Source organism: Typopeltis vanoorti, chromosome 1, assembly GCF_054136105.1.
Source record: "Typopeltis vanoorti isolate ZY-2024b chromosome 1, IOZ_Tvanoo_1.0, whole genome shotgun sequence".
NCBI lineage: Eukaryota > Metazoa > Arthropoda > Arachnida > Uropygi > Thelyphonidae > Typopeltis > Typopeltis vanoorti.
The window spans coordinates 144298740-144314448 of record NC_143549.1 but is presented as its reverse complement, the minus strand read 5'-3'; positions in this window follow the sequence as shown (position 1 = coordinate 144314448).

The following is a 15709-nucleotide window of genomic DNA, read 5'->3' as shown; positions in this document are numbered from 1 at the left end:
AGAGGAGGAGACAAGAATTTCTTTCTTTGTGTGAGGATTACTCAACAGTGAACATGTGTCAAGGGCTCCAAGCTTTTAGATCTCTACCTCGTAGATTAAATGATATAATAAAGAGCAACAATGCGTCGAGATTAATATGCATTGAGTATAATATGCAAAGGCATGATAAACAAGTTTTTTTAGAAACTTCTTTTCACTGATAACAGAGAATTATTTAGTTAAAAAAATAAATGAAACATTATTTTCTGAGAAAAAAAAAAACGTTTCTAAGTATACCATAGCCATCTGTATGCCATTGTTATGAAAAAGGTTCCCGAAGTGGTTGGGTGTAAAAGCCGGAGGACTTTTATGGGTCACTACCTTTGGAGACAAAATTTGTTTATTCAAGAGGGTTTTATTTACATCTCTAACTAGTAGACGAAACGGTTATAAATCAGTTGGGATAAACAGCTTCTCTCTCTCTCACATACACACACATTTTCGTAAATTTGCATTATCAGCATTAGAAAAAATCTTGTTTTATCCTGCGCTTCATCAGTATCTGTTGTTTGCATGTCATGAAATATTTATGCTTCAGCGCGCAAACAATGAATGAATTATGGAAAATAACGCAAGGTATGATGTCATCTATTGTAATGTGACGTTATTTTCAATCAAAGGCGGTTCATAAAGTATATAGTGGCAATAACTGTGGATACAAAACGAGCTGTAAGACTGAAATACTAAACCCAGTATATTGCAACAAGAAATATTTTAAGAAATGAAGGGTCATTTGTTGTTGTTCATGAAAAACAACGACTTTTGGCTGTCCAAAGAGTACTTACCATTTAAAGAAACAAACAAAATTGTAGTTTCCAAAGCAGTCAAGCAGAATGATTATTTTCATTAACAGATACTGCGACAGTAACATGAAACGCAAATATTTACACTTCTAGACTACCCTCCCCCCCCCCCGCCAGAAAATCATTTCAGATACTGCTTTAAATTGCATAGTCTGAGGAGCAGTCCAACAGACACACAAAAAATACTCCAACAATCCCCCCCCCCCAAAAAAAAAGTAAAGAAAGAAGTATAATAAGCGATCGGCTTCAGACAATAAATTAAGCATAAGTCTGAAATATCTCCACGAATTAACTTCTGGGTTGCTCTTATAAGGTGTTTCCCTCCAAAATCATTTTCGTATGTAGTACTCCCTAAATCATGGATATAACAGACACCTACCTTATCGTTCAAGCTAACTTAAATAGTGAAATAAACTTCTCTGATTTTCAACGAAGCACACGCCACTAGATCATCCTTATCACTCAGACGCCGATTCTAAAAGAGCACCAGCACATCGCTGTCATGATCAGGTAAATCCACACGTGCACTGCCTCGGTACGTCGTCGCCGACACTGCTCTAAGATCAGACGTGGTCACCCAAGGTACCAATCAAGAAGACTTTTGATCAAAAAACCTTTAGCCATTCATGCACGAGCTCAAAGAAAAACCAGTTCTACTACAGGCGTGCCGTCTTTATGCCGTGACAAAAGGGCGGCTGTATAGCCCTGATGAACGTGAAAGTTAGAGAGAGCAAGACGCATGAGTTAATAATGTTCCGTGATCCCTTTGCTGCCAGGTGATTATAAACATAGACCGGAACCGGAAATAATAATTCTTGTTCTCCTGTATAAGTAAAAGACGAAAAGAATTTTTGTTGCTGAAAGGACTGGAAGGGGGAACTATACGGAGCGAAAAGTTATCTTCACAAAGAAATTAAAAATAAATAGAAACAGAAACCTTGCATTAGTTAATTCTTGAAATTTAAGAAAAGAAATGTAAGCCACCTAGTGAGAAACGAGCAATTGTTGTTTCGTTTATAGTCGTACAGAAGCACTTGTGCAATGCACAAGTTTATATATATGATGAATTTTAGTTCTGCTAAAATTTGTTACTTAAAAATTGCAATGCTACACTTAACGAAAAACAAGTTAGCAAAATAAACGTATCTATGCCTACACTTATCCAAGTGCATATCATGATTATATGTGGGAAAGCAATATAAGTTTAAACACTACTTTAGAAGGTCCGTCCCATAATATCTAGGCTTAAAGTGGTAACTACTTTCAAGATTTGTTTTTATGTATCTAACAAGATCCTTTCCAGTAATTTAGAGAATATATAAGCGAAAGCAAAATCACTTCTTTGCTGACAAACCCATTCTTCATCTTCACCTACAACTCTATATAATATTTGAAATTATTATTTATTATTATTATTATTATTACATTTATTACACCATACATGTCATCAATAAAGGAAGCAGACACAATTGTTGTTATACGCATATCGGCTATTGAGTTGGAAACTTTTATTCACTTCGCAGAAAGCAGTGGTTTCCGTATAGGCATGTGACTGCGAATACCGATCCTCTTCAATTCCCTACCCATAGTTATGGGTCGGGAACAGCCTTCATTTAAATGCTTTGATCAACTGCTGCACAGTGTGGCAATCTCGTTTCTGAATAGATTATCTTAGGATCCACTGTCACGCTTATTACACAAGCGATGTAGGTTATTTTTCCACTGATTAAACAATCGGGATATATCACCTTTTGAGAAACCAGTCAGCTTTGCTGTTTTAAAAATCGTGGCTTCAGCCAGACGAGCGTCCACAGTAAGCCCTTTATCGAACTCCGAAAGATCCTTTTTTTCCCATTGTGATCAACGATTACTGACCAGCACCATTCTTGAATAGTTGCTAAGAGCAGATGGTGACGGATGTGACTAAGTATTTTGCATATACGCTGCGTAAGTGACGTTTACGTATATATCTGCATAAAGGTTACTAATTCAGTGGCCGCTATGTGTAAATACAATTTCGAATTATGCGAGATAACTTGCGGAAATGGGATAATCGATAGTGAAGCCCCTTTAGTTGGCAGAATATCAGGATTTAGATTAATAGTTTAATAAGAGACCAAGTCATTTGGTCATAACAAATTGTCTGGCCTAGTACACAATAAAGATGGGATGAGATCTTTCAGAAATTAATCGATCTCACAACATTATAGGGCGTCGTTAGAGCGGTCTTAAATCATATAGACGTAGTGTGTCATTTTCTTACAGGTGGCGTAGAAGGGCGCGTACCGGGGAGGGGTAAAAGTAGAGAAGATATTCTGCAGAAGTGTGCAGAGGAGATAGAAAACCTACAAGAACTGAAGTACTTCTGATATATCGAAATTATGTTAGTAATCCATGTGCGATGTCTAAAGCGAATAGCATTGGGAGAACAGCAGGTGTTCAAAACGTCAACTCTCTCTCTCTCTCTCTCTCTCTCTCTCTCTCTTGTACGCGTGTGTAGACGTTCCATTTGGGTGAGTCGAAGTGATTATAAAAGAAGGAGCAGTTCTTGTGCTTGGTACCCCCATGACCTGGTACTGGTAACACAACCTTCGATTTTTTCTTGACTATTCAGTGAATATTTCGGATTAAATTAGCTGTGTTTCCGGAGCAAGAACTTTGAACAACTCTACACTTGCCATTAAATACGAAAAGTATACCACTAATTCTCCACGCTGAGCTCTGAATAATACAAAAGCTGCGCAGTACATTAAGTCATATAATATACATAAGACTATGAAAAATCCACCTTTAATGAAAATTTGCAGCACAAATTCGTAGACTCTGATAAGAACGTCCAGTGCTTCAAATATCATTTACTATTCCCAACTTCTCTCTTATTCCTCACAATTTCTTAACCTTCCGGACACTGCTATCAAATGACAGATATTTTATCAGCCAGCGGTCAAAGGACTTTTGTGGCAAGCGATCATTCGACTAGTTAGGAGTTGAATAGCCGCAGAGACACGCCAACTTGTCAGCTTGCATGACGCCTGAACTGTGAGTTACGACATTCGAGTAGCATCGCCCCTTCATTTATCTAAAACGTGCCTCTTTCGAAGCTAATATTTGAAATTATAGAAAAATCAGAAGAATGGCTTCGGAATTATATATATAAAAATAAAACTTAAAAATGAAATTATTCGATGCTCATTATAAATATGTGCACGGGAGTTTACATGCTTCTTTGGTAAACAAAGAAGAATGAAAATCCAGTGAAATATCTGTGACGTTCACCCAATCACACGTCCTTATCACTCAGACGCCGATTCCAAAAGAGCAGCAGCACATCGCTGTCATGATCAGTTAAAAATTCACACAATATTGGATTCCTAGCATTTAACTCGAGTTTCATATTAACTTAGTTCGGTTTGTCTCATTTTTCGTTTTGCATACTTTTGTCACAATTTATAGATTTCATAACAATTATTCAGTTTTCACGATGTGAATCCTACGTGTCATACTTTGCACCAGTTTTTGTCATGTTTCATTGGAAATACTTTGCTGTTCCTAAATCTCTCAGAGATATTTCATCCAAAGTCGCTTTAACACATTTTCCAAATGTTCAATTACATTAAGGTTGCCCTCTTAGCCAGTATGATATTGTCTTCGGAGGACCTTGTCACATGTGGACGTATTTAAGTTTGGAAAGAGCCCGAAATCATTCAGACCGAAATACAAAGCATAACGTTGGCGATCAATTTGAATAACATTTTTGTGATCCAACCTCGATTAGCAACGTACTGCTAAGTTAGGTCATTGTTCTCTCATATATAAAGTTTTTATCAAAATACGCGTTATTGTTTCATTACCAATATTCAACTCCTCAAATATTATTTGTATACTTAAATAACCATGAGAATAAACCAAATTTACTTTCCTACTCTTTCTACAGTTTCCTCAATTAATTGTAAAACGATTGCAACATGCATCATTAATATCTTAGAGAACTTCCTTTTTTTAAGTACATCAAAACTTATGCTCTTGACTTTAATTCATCCTCACAGGCAAGTTTCACATAACTGTAAAAATATTCTTGGGAAGGTCCGGAGGTAGCCTCTAGGTGAGCACATTTTATTTGTAAAATGATAGGATTTATGGTCATTTCCCTGCAGGCAAAGCCGAATTTTCCTGTAAGAAATCTCCTACCACCTCACCCAGTGAACGTACCTTTCTTATAAAAGTAATTTCTGTATAAAAGTCCTTGAGTCTTGCAAGTGCTTCGAAATCAGTTCAGTGTCCTAAATAGCAATCGCTAACCATTACGAAAATTCCATAGAACAGGGACTAACAACAGATTGATACAACTGATAAGCTTTGGGATCGTTTAAGAGTCAAAGCAACCTAACTGGGAATAGACATCCACATAGCCTTTAAGGAATGCATAGAATTGACCGAGCCCCTGACCTAATGTCCAATCTTCGCCTTCTCGTAATGCTCCCTGTTAGTAATTATCATCTGAATACTGAACGAACGAGGATGGGCAATTCGCGACTTAAACCAAAAGAAAATGATAGTACAGTATGGTGAAATTTCGTGCTTGCTGGGCATATTCCGGTTAAACAAGGTCTTTTCGCTGTTTTTGTCAGTTAACTAGGGCAAACAGTAAAAGTCAGGTACTGGAATAAACTCAACGTTATCAGAACTGAAGATGGGCACCATCAACATAAGAATATTGAAATCTTTTCCATCTAAGTCTTTGACTTCTTAGTCGCACTGGCAGAAGAACTATAAAAGTATCATGAAGATATAATTGCTGTTATTGAGAAAGAAGACTTAAACATGACAACCTTTGCTAAACAATAAATATAGGATGTTGTATTCGGGCAATAGAGACCAGTGAAAGGAAGGAGAAGCGAACATTCGACACTAAATGTTTAAAATGGACAATGAAACTTATACGTGCCTATGGAAAGTTCCCACAGAAGGTTCTATTAAGGAAGACGTGTAGGAAATTTTCGGAGCATTAAAGAAGGCAGCTGGTACAAAGAAAACAAAAAAGTTGGCAGTTGTCCCTTGTTCGGTATCTAATAGCAGAGTAACAAATGATTACCAGACATATAAAATATTTTCGGAAAATTTGGAGAAAACAGCAAAGTTAATAATAATGGTAAGTACTTGCTGAATTTCTGTTCATGATCGACTTAGTTATGAAGAGAAAAGAAAACTCTTAAGACTATTTTATCGTCGATAGTATCTTGACGTTAATACAAAAGTATACAGGAGATTTGAAATAGGAAGTAATCATCATCATAAAGTCATTCAGCTTTTCAAGTAAAGCATAAACTTCACTGTACTATATATAAGGAAAAAAATAAAGAGTTTAAAACAAGAACTCATTGACAAACTCTGAAAAAAAAAATAATCGAGTTGGCTAGAGTCATGCTGCTGCAAGGATTTTAAAAAATGCTAACTCCATAATGTCTTGCAAGAAATAAAAGTGGCAGTCTTTGAAAAGAAGAAGAATATTGCAAGTTGCAAGTTACTAAAAAAAGAAGTAAATCAGCAGTTTCCCTAATAAAAATGTAGGATTCTAAGCTATGCCTAAAGAAGTAGCTAAATAAAATTCATGGGAAGTATTTGATAAGAATATAGAAGATAAATATCAGGAAATTGACAAAATGCTCTGCGACTAGACGATTGAGAATCCTAGAGATGGAGATAAAAAGTATTGTTAAAAGAATCAAGTTGACATGAAAACCTAAGCTAAAGATATTCTGGATGTCTGTGGAAATTACTTTGAAAGAGTATTAAATGAAACAATCAAGAGTACATATCAATACTTGAGGTAGAAAAAGTTATCAAAAGTTTGAAATATGGACAGGCAGCAGGAGTAGATGAAAGTTTTATAGTGGCTCCACTACCTAATTCAGAAAGGCTGGTCTGAATATCAAATACCACATGATTAGAGTAGAGCTTTCATATACTCGTATCTATCCATAAAAAAAGAGAAAAAAATCTGAATGTGAGAATTATAGAGAAATTTTCCCCTAGTATTCAATGTAAGATTTAGGCATGCATACTTGAGGATGTACTAAGCAAAATTGTGGAAGAACGAGCTGGATTCAGACCAGAAGAGTTTATCAGGTCAGATTTTCACTTGACGACAAATATTGAAATCGTGGGAATATAACAATGAGCTATGATTAAGTTTTGGAGCTCTGGTAAAGCATTCGACAAAAGTGCCAAGAGAAAAATTACAATTATACGGCATGAACGGGTTTAATCTTTGTTAAATTGTATGGCAGCAGTTAAACATGAAAGCTGACGCAAAACCTTAATGCCATAATGACAGGATAAAGACCAAGAAGAAGAAGAAGAAGATCCAGATCCAGATGGAGCGATGCAGGAATAAGTATCATAAAAGAGAGAAATGTAAGCTCTTTCTGGAGGAAAATTCTTTATGGGAGATGAGCAGTAATGTAAACTTACTCGTGTAGTGCTCTCATTAAATTCTATACTCCCTCCACATCATTACCCTGATGTGTATATATCAAAAATTTGATATGTACACATCAGGGTAATGATGGTGATTATAATAACGTGCTTTGATAGCATACAGTTAATACAAAAAGTATTTCCGATCTCCCTGATTGCAACACTCCAGCTTCTTGCATATAAGATAAAATCAGTCGCATTACTTTATACCTGTATTATATCGATAATGTTCGCATTATCCTTTATATATTAGACTTAATATTCTGTAAACACTAACGCTGGTGTCCAAAACCTAAGGACAAACACTATTGTTGAAGATTACAACCGAAAATTCAGACGATTCAGCTGGCAATTTGTATAACTGACGAGTAGAGAGCGGGTAAACATTCAAATTTTTGAATTGCACGTAAAGGGGTCACGCGGTAACACTCAACAGGATAAAAGGCAAAAGGCTGCGCCAAGCGAATTGTGTTTGAAGGAAGCTCTTTTCGTGAAGGAATAAAGTTGCAAACTTAAATATCTTGTAATGTCTCAAAGGCATCATGTAGATGATTTCACGCAGGGAAGAATTATTGGAAAGTTGAAGAAGGACGCAGAATTACTAATATTGCCAGAGAGTTTGTAATATCTCATAGCGTGAAACTATAGCTCGTACTACTACAACTGTCCACTCAATGACGTGTAAAATTTTCTTCCGCACTCGAATAAAATAAATAAGCAAACAAACAACTGCCATTTTAATTTATATTAGGCTAATGTAAGAGTTCTTCACAAGTCTCCTTAAAAAGACATCCATATTCCAAAAAATAATTATGCAGTAATACTAGTTCTAGTTTATTCGGTGATCTGTGGTCTGCTATATATCATGTTCATTATTCTAGTCTTTTAATGAAAGGCAGAAATGCTAGAAATGAAATAACGATAGCAGAGTGAACGGTAGAAATATTGTACTTTTACGGTCTCTTTTATGTATGGTTTATCCTCCGATTCAAGCGATTATTGTCCCATAATAAACCTCGTTGGCTGTCGCTTGAATAGGTCTCGTATTTACTCATTTTAGCATTATTTACTGATGTAACTAATTATTTACTTCAAGCTGTGCGAATGCCATATTTATTCTATAACGATAAGTAAGCTATCAAAAAGTAAACCATCTCTATCCCATTATCGGATGACTTCATAACTAACAAGTTGAACGAGCTCAAAGCGCTTCATATATTGTACAGAATACACAATACACTAACTTTACACCAGTTTGAGTATATCTTCTTTCCCAATTCAAATGATCATAGCATTCAGTGTCCTTATCAGCACTAAGATGCAACATGTTTAAACCTATGTCTTTCGCATAACAAGTCTTAAAAGCTGCCTTCATTTGATATCAAAAACATTAGGTGCAGTAGAAATAAAGGAAGAAGAGGAACAAGCTTGTCTGAGATATTTCTACTAATGTGTTGTTAAATAAGAAACTACTAGGTTTATATTATCTTCCGTCTCACTACTAACAATCACCATCTAACAAACGATAGTTGGATGCAGGTCATAACATGCCATAAATTTAATTCTGGAAAAAAAAATCATTAAATATAGAAAGAGATTTAGACATTATTTAAGAACTTGAAGTATTGTAGTGGTTTAAACTGTTTTCTGTACAATATAACAAATAAACACCGACATAAAAACCACATTCAAAATTCAATTGTAGGGTTTAGCTTTTAATACTAATATATCATTCAAAGAAGTTCGTTTAATATTTACTTGGCAGCATTCATAAAAACTCAAATAAATAATTCATATTCAAATTAAGTGGATATTGAATCCAATATTATTTAAAAGCCGAATAGAGAAACTATATGAGTAGTTTTGTGCCGAAAATAGAAACTATAAAAGTTTCGGCGGATTCAAACGTAAGCAAAGACAGGGGCAACTCGTAGTAAAGGTGGAATAAGCTCCGATCACCATCCTTAGTATTTCCCATAATGTAAAATACATCTCCAAGGGGACATATATGATGTTATACATTATGGGGGGGATCACTACCCAGACCGGTTTCGACCTTTGTTGAATGTAAAGGTGAAGTGGACTCTAAAAATAAGACGATCCCGAAAGATCGCCCAACTCAGCGTTGTTCCACTCAGTGACGGGCTCACCTCGTCACCGAGAAGAACTTCTCAGCATTGACTCTACTTAGTGGCAGGCTCACGCCACCACCAAGCAGAGCCATAATATCAGCAGTGACCTTACTCAGAGACAGGCAAAAACCTACTCCTAAGCAGAGCCTCTCAGAGCCAGACCCAAACCGGTTTCGACCTTTGTTGAGGTCTCATCAGTGAGTAGGCAGACCCAAATTGTAAATACCCAGGTTGTGGTGATGCAGAGGTTATACTTTACCATACGAATTGCCAAGAGGTGTCACATCACAAAAGGCACCAAGATTTACTGAAATAGAGAGCCAAAAGGCTTATCCAAATTAAGTGGCATGGCTGTTGCTGCTACCCCTCGGATGAGAGATGGGATATGAGCAAATGAGCAGCTCTGCTTGGTGGTGGGGTGAGCCTGCCACGGTGTGGAGCCAACCTGTTCTGAGAGTTCTTTTCACTGGCAGGGTGAACCTGTTACTGAGGGGAACAACTCAGTTTTTGGAGTTTCACCTGTACTTGAACATTCAACAAAGGTCGAAACCGGTCTGGGTACTGATCCCCCCTCCCCCATAATGTATAACATCATACGTGTCCGCTTGGAGATGTGTTTTACATTATGGGAAATACTAAGGATAGTGAATAGAGCTTACTCCACCTTTACTACGAGTTGCCCCATAATCTTGGATCTGCAGAAACTTTTATCGTTTTTATACTCGGCAAGAAACTCTTGTAGTTTCTCTATTCGGCTTTGAAATAATGTTGGATTCAATATCCACTTAATTTGAATAATTTTGCATCTCCGAAGTGAAGCCTTTTGGCTCTCTATTTCAGGAAAAAATTACCATTTTGGAAACTGTAGCAGCAATAGGAGAAAGGTATCTAAATGTAGTTTTCGTAAGATTTTTTTTTTATATTTTTAAACTGTAATTTGTGGCAATGTGCAATAATAGAAGTCAAAAAGTAATAGTAGAAAAGGGGCGTATGTTATGTAATAGAAATATTTTTCGTTTTTTAAAAAAAAAACTAATTTTTTTCACGATGTGAAACTGTAATGTTTCAATAGGAGAAAGGTGTCTAAAAGAACGTTACGTAAAAAAAATTATAGTCTTTTTTATTCAAAAATAATTTATCAGATTTGATTTATTTTTTTAAACAATCAACAATAGTTGACGTTGCAGAAAATCAATGATATTTTGCTGCATCAGTTATTTTTTTTTATTAAATTTATTATTTGAAATTATAATAAATAAAAAAAAACGAAATAAATGTTAGTGAAATTTTGAAGTAGTTTAACTGGAAAAACTAAAAGAAATGCTAGTATTACAATGAATACTAAAATTCAATAAACATGCTTCTGTATACTGCTTTTAAAAACACACGTAAAGGAACTACTATACATAATTAACTATACTTGAACGACTCTTTACTATGAAATACTGTATTATGAACTAAAAATATCAAGTACTGTAATTATTTTCATCGTTTAGAATTCTTTAATTCTTCTTAATACTACGCTTAATGACGTATGCAATTAAATCGCATTCTGCATATGTACTAATGTATGGTGAATCATAAACATCGTAGTTTCCGTGTTCTTTGGGTTTTGTCTCGTTTGTTTGTTTCTGAGAGCCGCCTTATTTTAAGGTCATTGACCGCCATTGTCCTTGGTAGGCCTCTCGAGCAGGTTTTTATTGTAATCTGAAAGGACTTTATTTTTAATAAGTTTATGGAAGTGATAACGAGAATATTTATTCAGAGTATGATGCTAATCGAAGCATTCTATAAATAGCAGCAATATTAATAATATTAACATTGAAAAGGATGAAATAATTAAATATTTTTATATCACTTTTCAGAGGAGAAGCTACTCAGAATACAATACATTCTGAGAAGGGATGTCATGGTCTGTATGGCAGAGGAAAGAATGTCAATCCAATGCCAGCTATGAAGATGTTAGTAAATCTTCAATGTCTTCAAATCTTTAATATATCCAGGTGTGCTGAAGCTGACTGAATGCTTCAGGTTAATATTAATTAATGTTATACGAGTTAACAATTAATGTTTTCTGAGAGAAAAATATATTAATGTAGCTATGAGGAGAGAAATCAATCCGAGATTCATTGTACTTGTAAAAATCCGATTCTTTTTTCCTATTGTCGACTTCATGCGGAGGACATTTTAATTTGAGACTGCTCTAAGGAATTTTGAGTATCTTCATGGACTGGCAAGTGAATTATTTATCATATCAATCACAATTTGATATGGTCCTTCGTAAGGAAGAAGCAATGTTGCTGATGAATGGAAGCCAGTAGACTGGAGGAGATCTAATTGTGCCAAAAGTTATTCTCATTAATTTATAAGTTGGGTGTCTATTTTTGATTAGAGTAGGACATCAAAGCAACAGTTTATTTCGAAGCGTATTTTGCATTCACCATATGAACGCTGCCAATTTCTGTGAGTTTTTCATTCACTTTTTCAGATAGTCTTTGTATGCAAAAGATTTATGACGTGTGACATGCATATATTTCTGTGAGTTATGTGGCGTATTTGTTAAGATAAAAGTTAGCTTGGATGATGTAATCAAAGTAAATGTTCACTTTAATTAAATTAGACATCTGTTTTGATAGGTTTTCTAATAAGCTTCATTCGGCTGCAGAAAAAAATTAGTGTACAGCCTAAGCAAATCAGCTGAAAGTCAACATGCTGAATCTTTTAGAAGGTCAGAGATACACGAATGAAAGAAGAAAGGAGGAGGAGAGAGAGATCCTTGTGGAAGCCCACTACTAGCAAATACAGCTTCTATAATTTCGACTAAAAATGCTCTATCTATACTGAGTGTGTTGCATAGAATGTTCCCAAAGCTAATGTACAATTTTCAGGATGAGTCCAAATCTCCATAATGTATTCTGCTAGATCTTGTAGATCCGGTTTTGATGTGTAACCAGAGCTACTTCCTTGATAGGAATCCAAGTTGTTCAGATGGATCACAACATCAACAACTGGAGAAATTCTGTTGAGATGAAAGCTCCATAACTATGTATCACAATCAGAAGAGCAGTAGGTGGGTAGCGTAGTGCAATGGCATAGAACTACAGTTTTGTTTTGTTTTAATCAATTTAAGATAAATATCATCCAAGCTTGCAGAATAACCATTTTGAATGAGTCAATTTCATGTTGAAGTTCCTGAACTATAAATCTTGAATCAAAATTTTGAATTGAGGAATTTTTAAGTTTTGTTTATTATCATTTATCTCTCTTGTACATTACTTTAGTGCATCAGAGTTTAGGTTTTAATGTTATTATTTTACCAGGATCATGATAATACCGAATAACTCTAATGCTGTCCATGCATTGAAATTGAATGATATTTGCAAAATCGGGTACCTATAATGGTTGGTATTTATTGGTTGATTGCAGTTGCGATTTCTGAATAAAATGAAAAATTTAGAAACATTCTTCAACAGGAGGCGGCATTACTTAGCATTTTCTCCTATGCAAAAATTTTAAGGGCGTTAATAGTATTTTTAGTTACAAAAATATCTAGCTGGATTACTGTTCGTGTCAGATGAAAGCCCTAAAATTTTCCTATGAGTTGGAAAGACATGTATACTTAAAATTGTACTAGGTTACATTACATTAATAAATCAAGGAATTTAGAAATAAATTTAGAACACTAGAAATAAATAATAACGAGGAAATCAGAAAAAATGACGTTGTAACAAACACTATTATGAAATCTAAAATATTCATGGCTCAAAAAAAAAAAAAAAACTTCACAAAAAATAACCTATTGAAAATAAAATTAAATAAATAAATAGATGTTATAATGCCTTTTCATTTCCTAAAGGCTGATTTTTTAGCTATAACTTTTCAAAATTGGAAAATAATCGGTTTATATCCTTAGTTGGCACTTATTCATGTTGAGCTCATTTCTACCCACAATGTAAACTCATGGTTTTAAAAAAAGTATGATAGATGTTTGCTGCCATCTTGCCATCCTAACCATAAATGATATTACTGTCCAAAATAATATGCCTCTTGAGTTAATTTTTCCAAGTCTCAGGTTATAAACCAGAGTTTTAGGAGAGAAAAAAAATCTTTCTTCCTTTATTCGAATATCCGATACTATCTCAAGAACCAGATAAAAAAAAAAAAAAAGTTCAGTTATCTAAAGATTACTGCTGCCAGGTGGTGTAATTCAAAATCTTGAACATACATTAGTAATTTTTAGATGTTTTTGAGTTTCATTAGCGCGACGTGTTTCAATGGGACTTTATCGGCCGCATTCCCGTCTTATTCCCAAAAAAATTCTCGAATACGTTTAGCTGAATGTTTTAAAACGTTTCATATTTAAGTATTTAGTTAGTTAGTTTGTTTTTTGTAATGGTGCCATTTTTATTTTATTTTATTTTATTTAAATCGATGTGTTTTTAATTTCCTGCTGGTACGAATGATTTGATGTCATTTCCTGTCTCTGTTCCACTAAGATTCATATCGATTTGGTGTTGGATCCCTGAATTGATAGTTGCCTTAACCACATTATCTTCTGTAAGTGAGACCTATTTGTTTAACCTACCATTCATAGCATATGCTTCTTTTTTTTTTTTTTTTTTTTTTTATTCTAGAATAGTTGGCCAGCGCTACGTGTGTTCAGATTCTTTAACTTATCTGGTCTATATGGCTACCTTCCTTAGATTTTCAGCAATGTCCTTTTCTTACAAAGTAGAAATGATTAAGGAAACTGTGAAATATGCAACTAATAAACAAGCAAAATAATCTGAAAGCATCTTCATCTTCGTTGGGAAAAATTAGAAACTTATTTTTCCCATCAAACCTAAATTTTAAAGTAAACATATAAAAGCTCTTAGTTCATTTTTTATGTCAGTTCAGTTTAGTCGAAGACAAGTTGGCACTTATTTTCAACTGAAAAAAATAAATAAGTAACAGTGGCTAATCGTCGTACCACGTGGTTAGGGACAGCGGTAGAACCACAGAAAGAGAAATTTTTCCCCAAGAAGGAAAAACAACAACAAAAATCGTCTAACACATTTTCATTCTTCCAATGGAGTAAGCGGCACTTTTTTTTTTTTTTTTTTTTTGTCCTAAATGTTTGGAAAACGATAAGCAGCCAGTCATTATCGGCGAGGTTGAGTGATATCCCATGATTAGGATTAGGAAACTGAAATAACAGGTTTCATAATTCAAATTACAGTTGATCGTTGAACAATGCGGGTTTGAACTTCGCTGATCCACTTATACGCGGATTTTTTTTCAATAAATATATTGTGAATTTTTTTTTTTAGATTTGCGATCATTTGAAAAACTCGCAGACGAAACGCGTATTCTAGAAATGTCGAAAAATTTAGAAAGAGTTAAATATGTCATGAATTCATAAAATATATGTAGATATTAGTCTATTTTATCATTCACTAGCATAAAATATACACAAATCTATTTTAAAAAAGGTAAAAATTATCACAATTTACGCACACAAACACTTACGGACCTTACATGGCCATTCGCAGTCGAGAGAAATGTAAACAAACATAGATGCAGTATTAAATCATCACTGCATAAAATTAAACTGTTATTAAAAATTTTAATAAATATTTTATAACGATTCATTCATTAGTGTATAAGCTAGGCTACCGTGAAGCAATCGTATCGATTGTACTAGGATATCATAAAGCAATCATATTGCTGCTTCTTAGAGTATAGAATAGAGTATATAATACATATAACATGCAAAATATGTGATTATATTAATATTAATGGACTGTTTATGTTATTGGTAACATTGGCTTCTGGTCAACAGTAGGCTATTAGCAGTTAAGTTTTTGGGGAGTCAAAAGTTATACTCAAAGTTTCGATCAACGAGGGGAGGAGGTCGGTGCCCCTAATCCCCGCATTGTTCAAGGGTCAACTGTAGTATTTATTTCTATACACATTACCTGTGTTCTACAGTCCATTTTACTGGGTTGTGCGATTCAATTTCGACTTTCGTCCTGAAAAAATAAATAAATAAAAATAAAATAATAAAATAAAATAAAATAAATAAAGTCCATTAAAAGTTCCTCTATTCAGCGACTAAAATCTAACCTGCAACGATCTTTCTCCAGTAGACCTAGCATCATCATCATCATCATGAAAGTTAATAGGACGCTACATAGGCCTTACACATAGAACAGAGAAACTGGTTAAGAACTATAAGTTTAATACCTGAGGAATGATACAACGAAAGGTATTCAA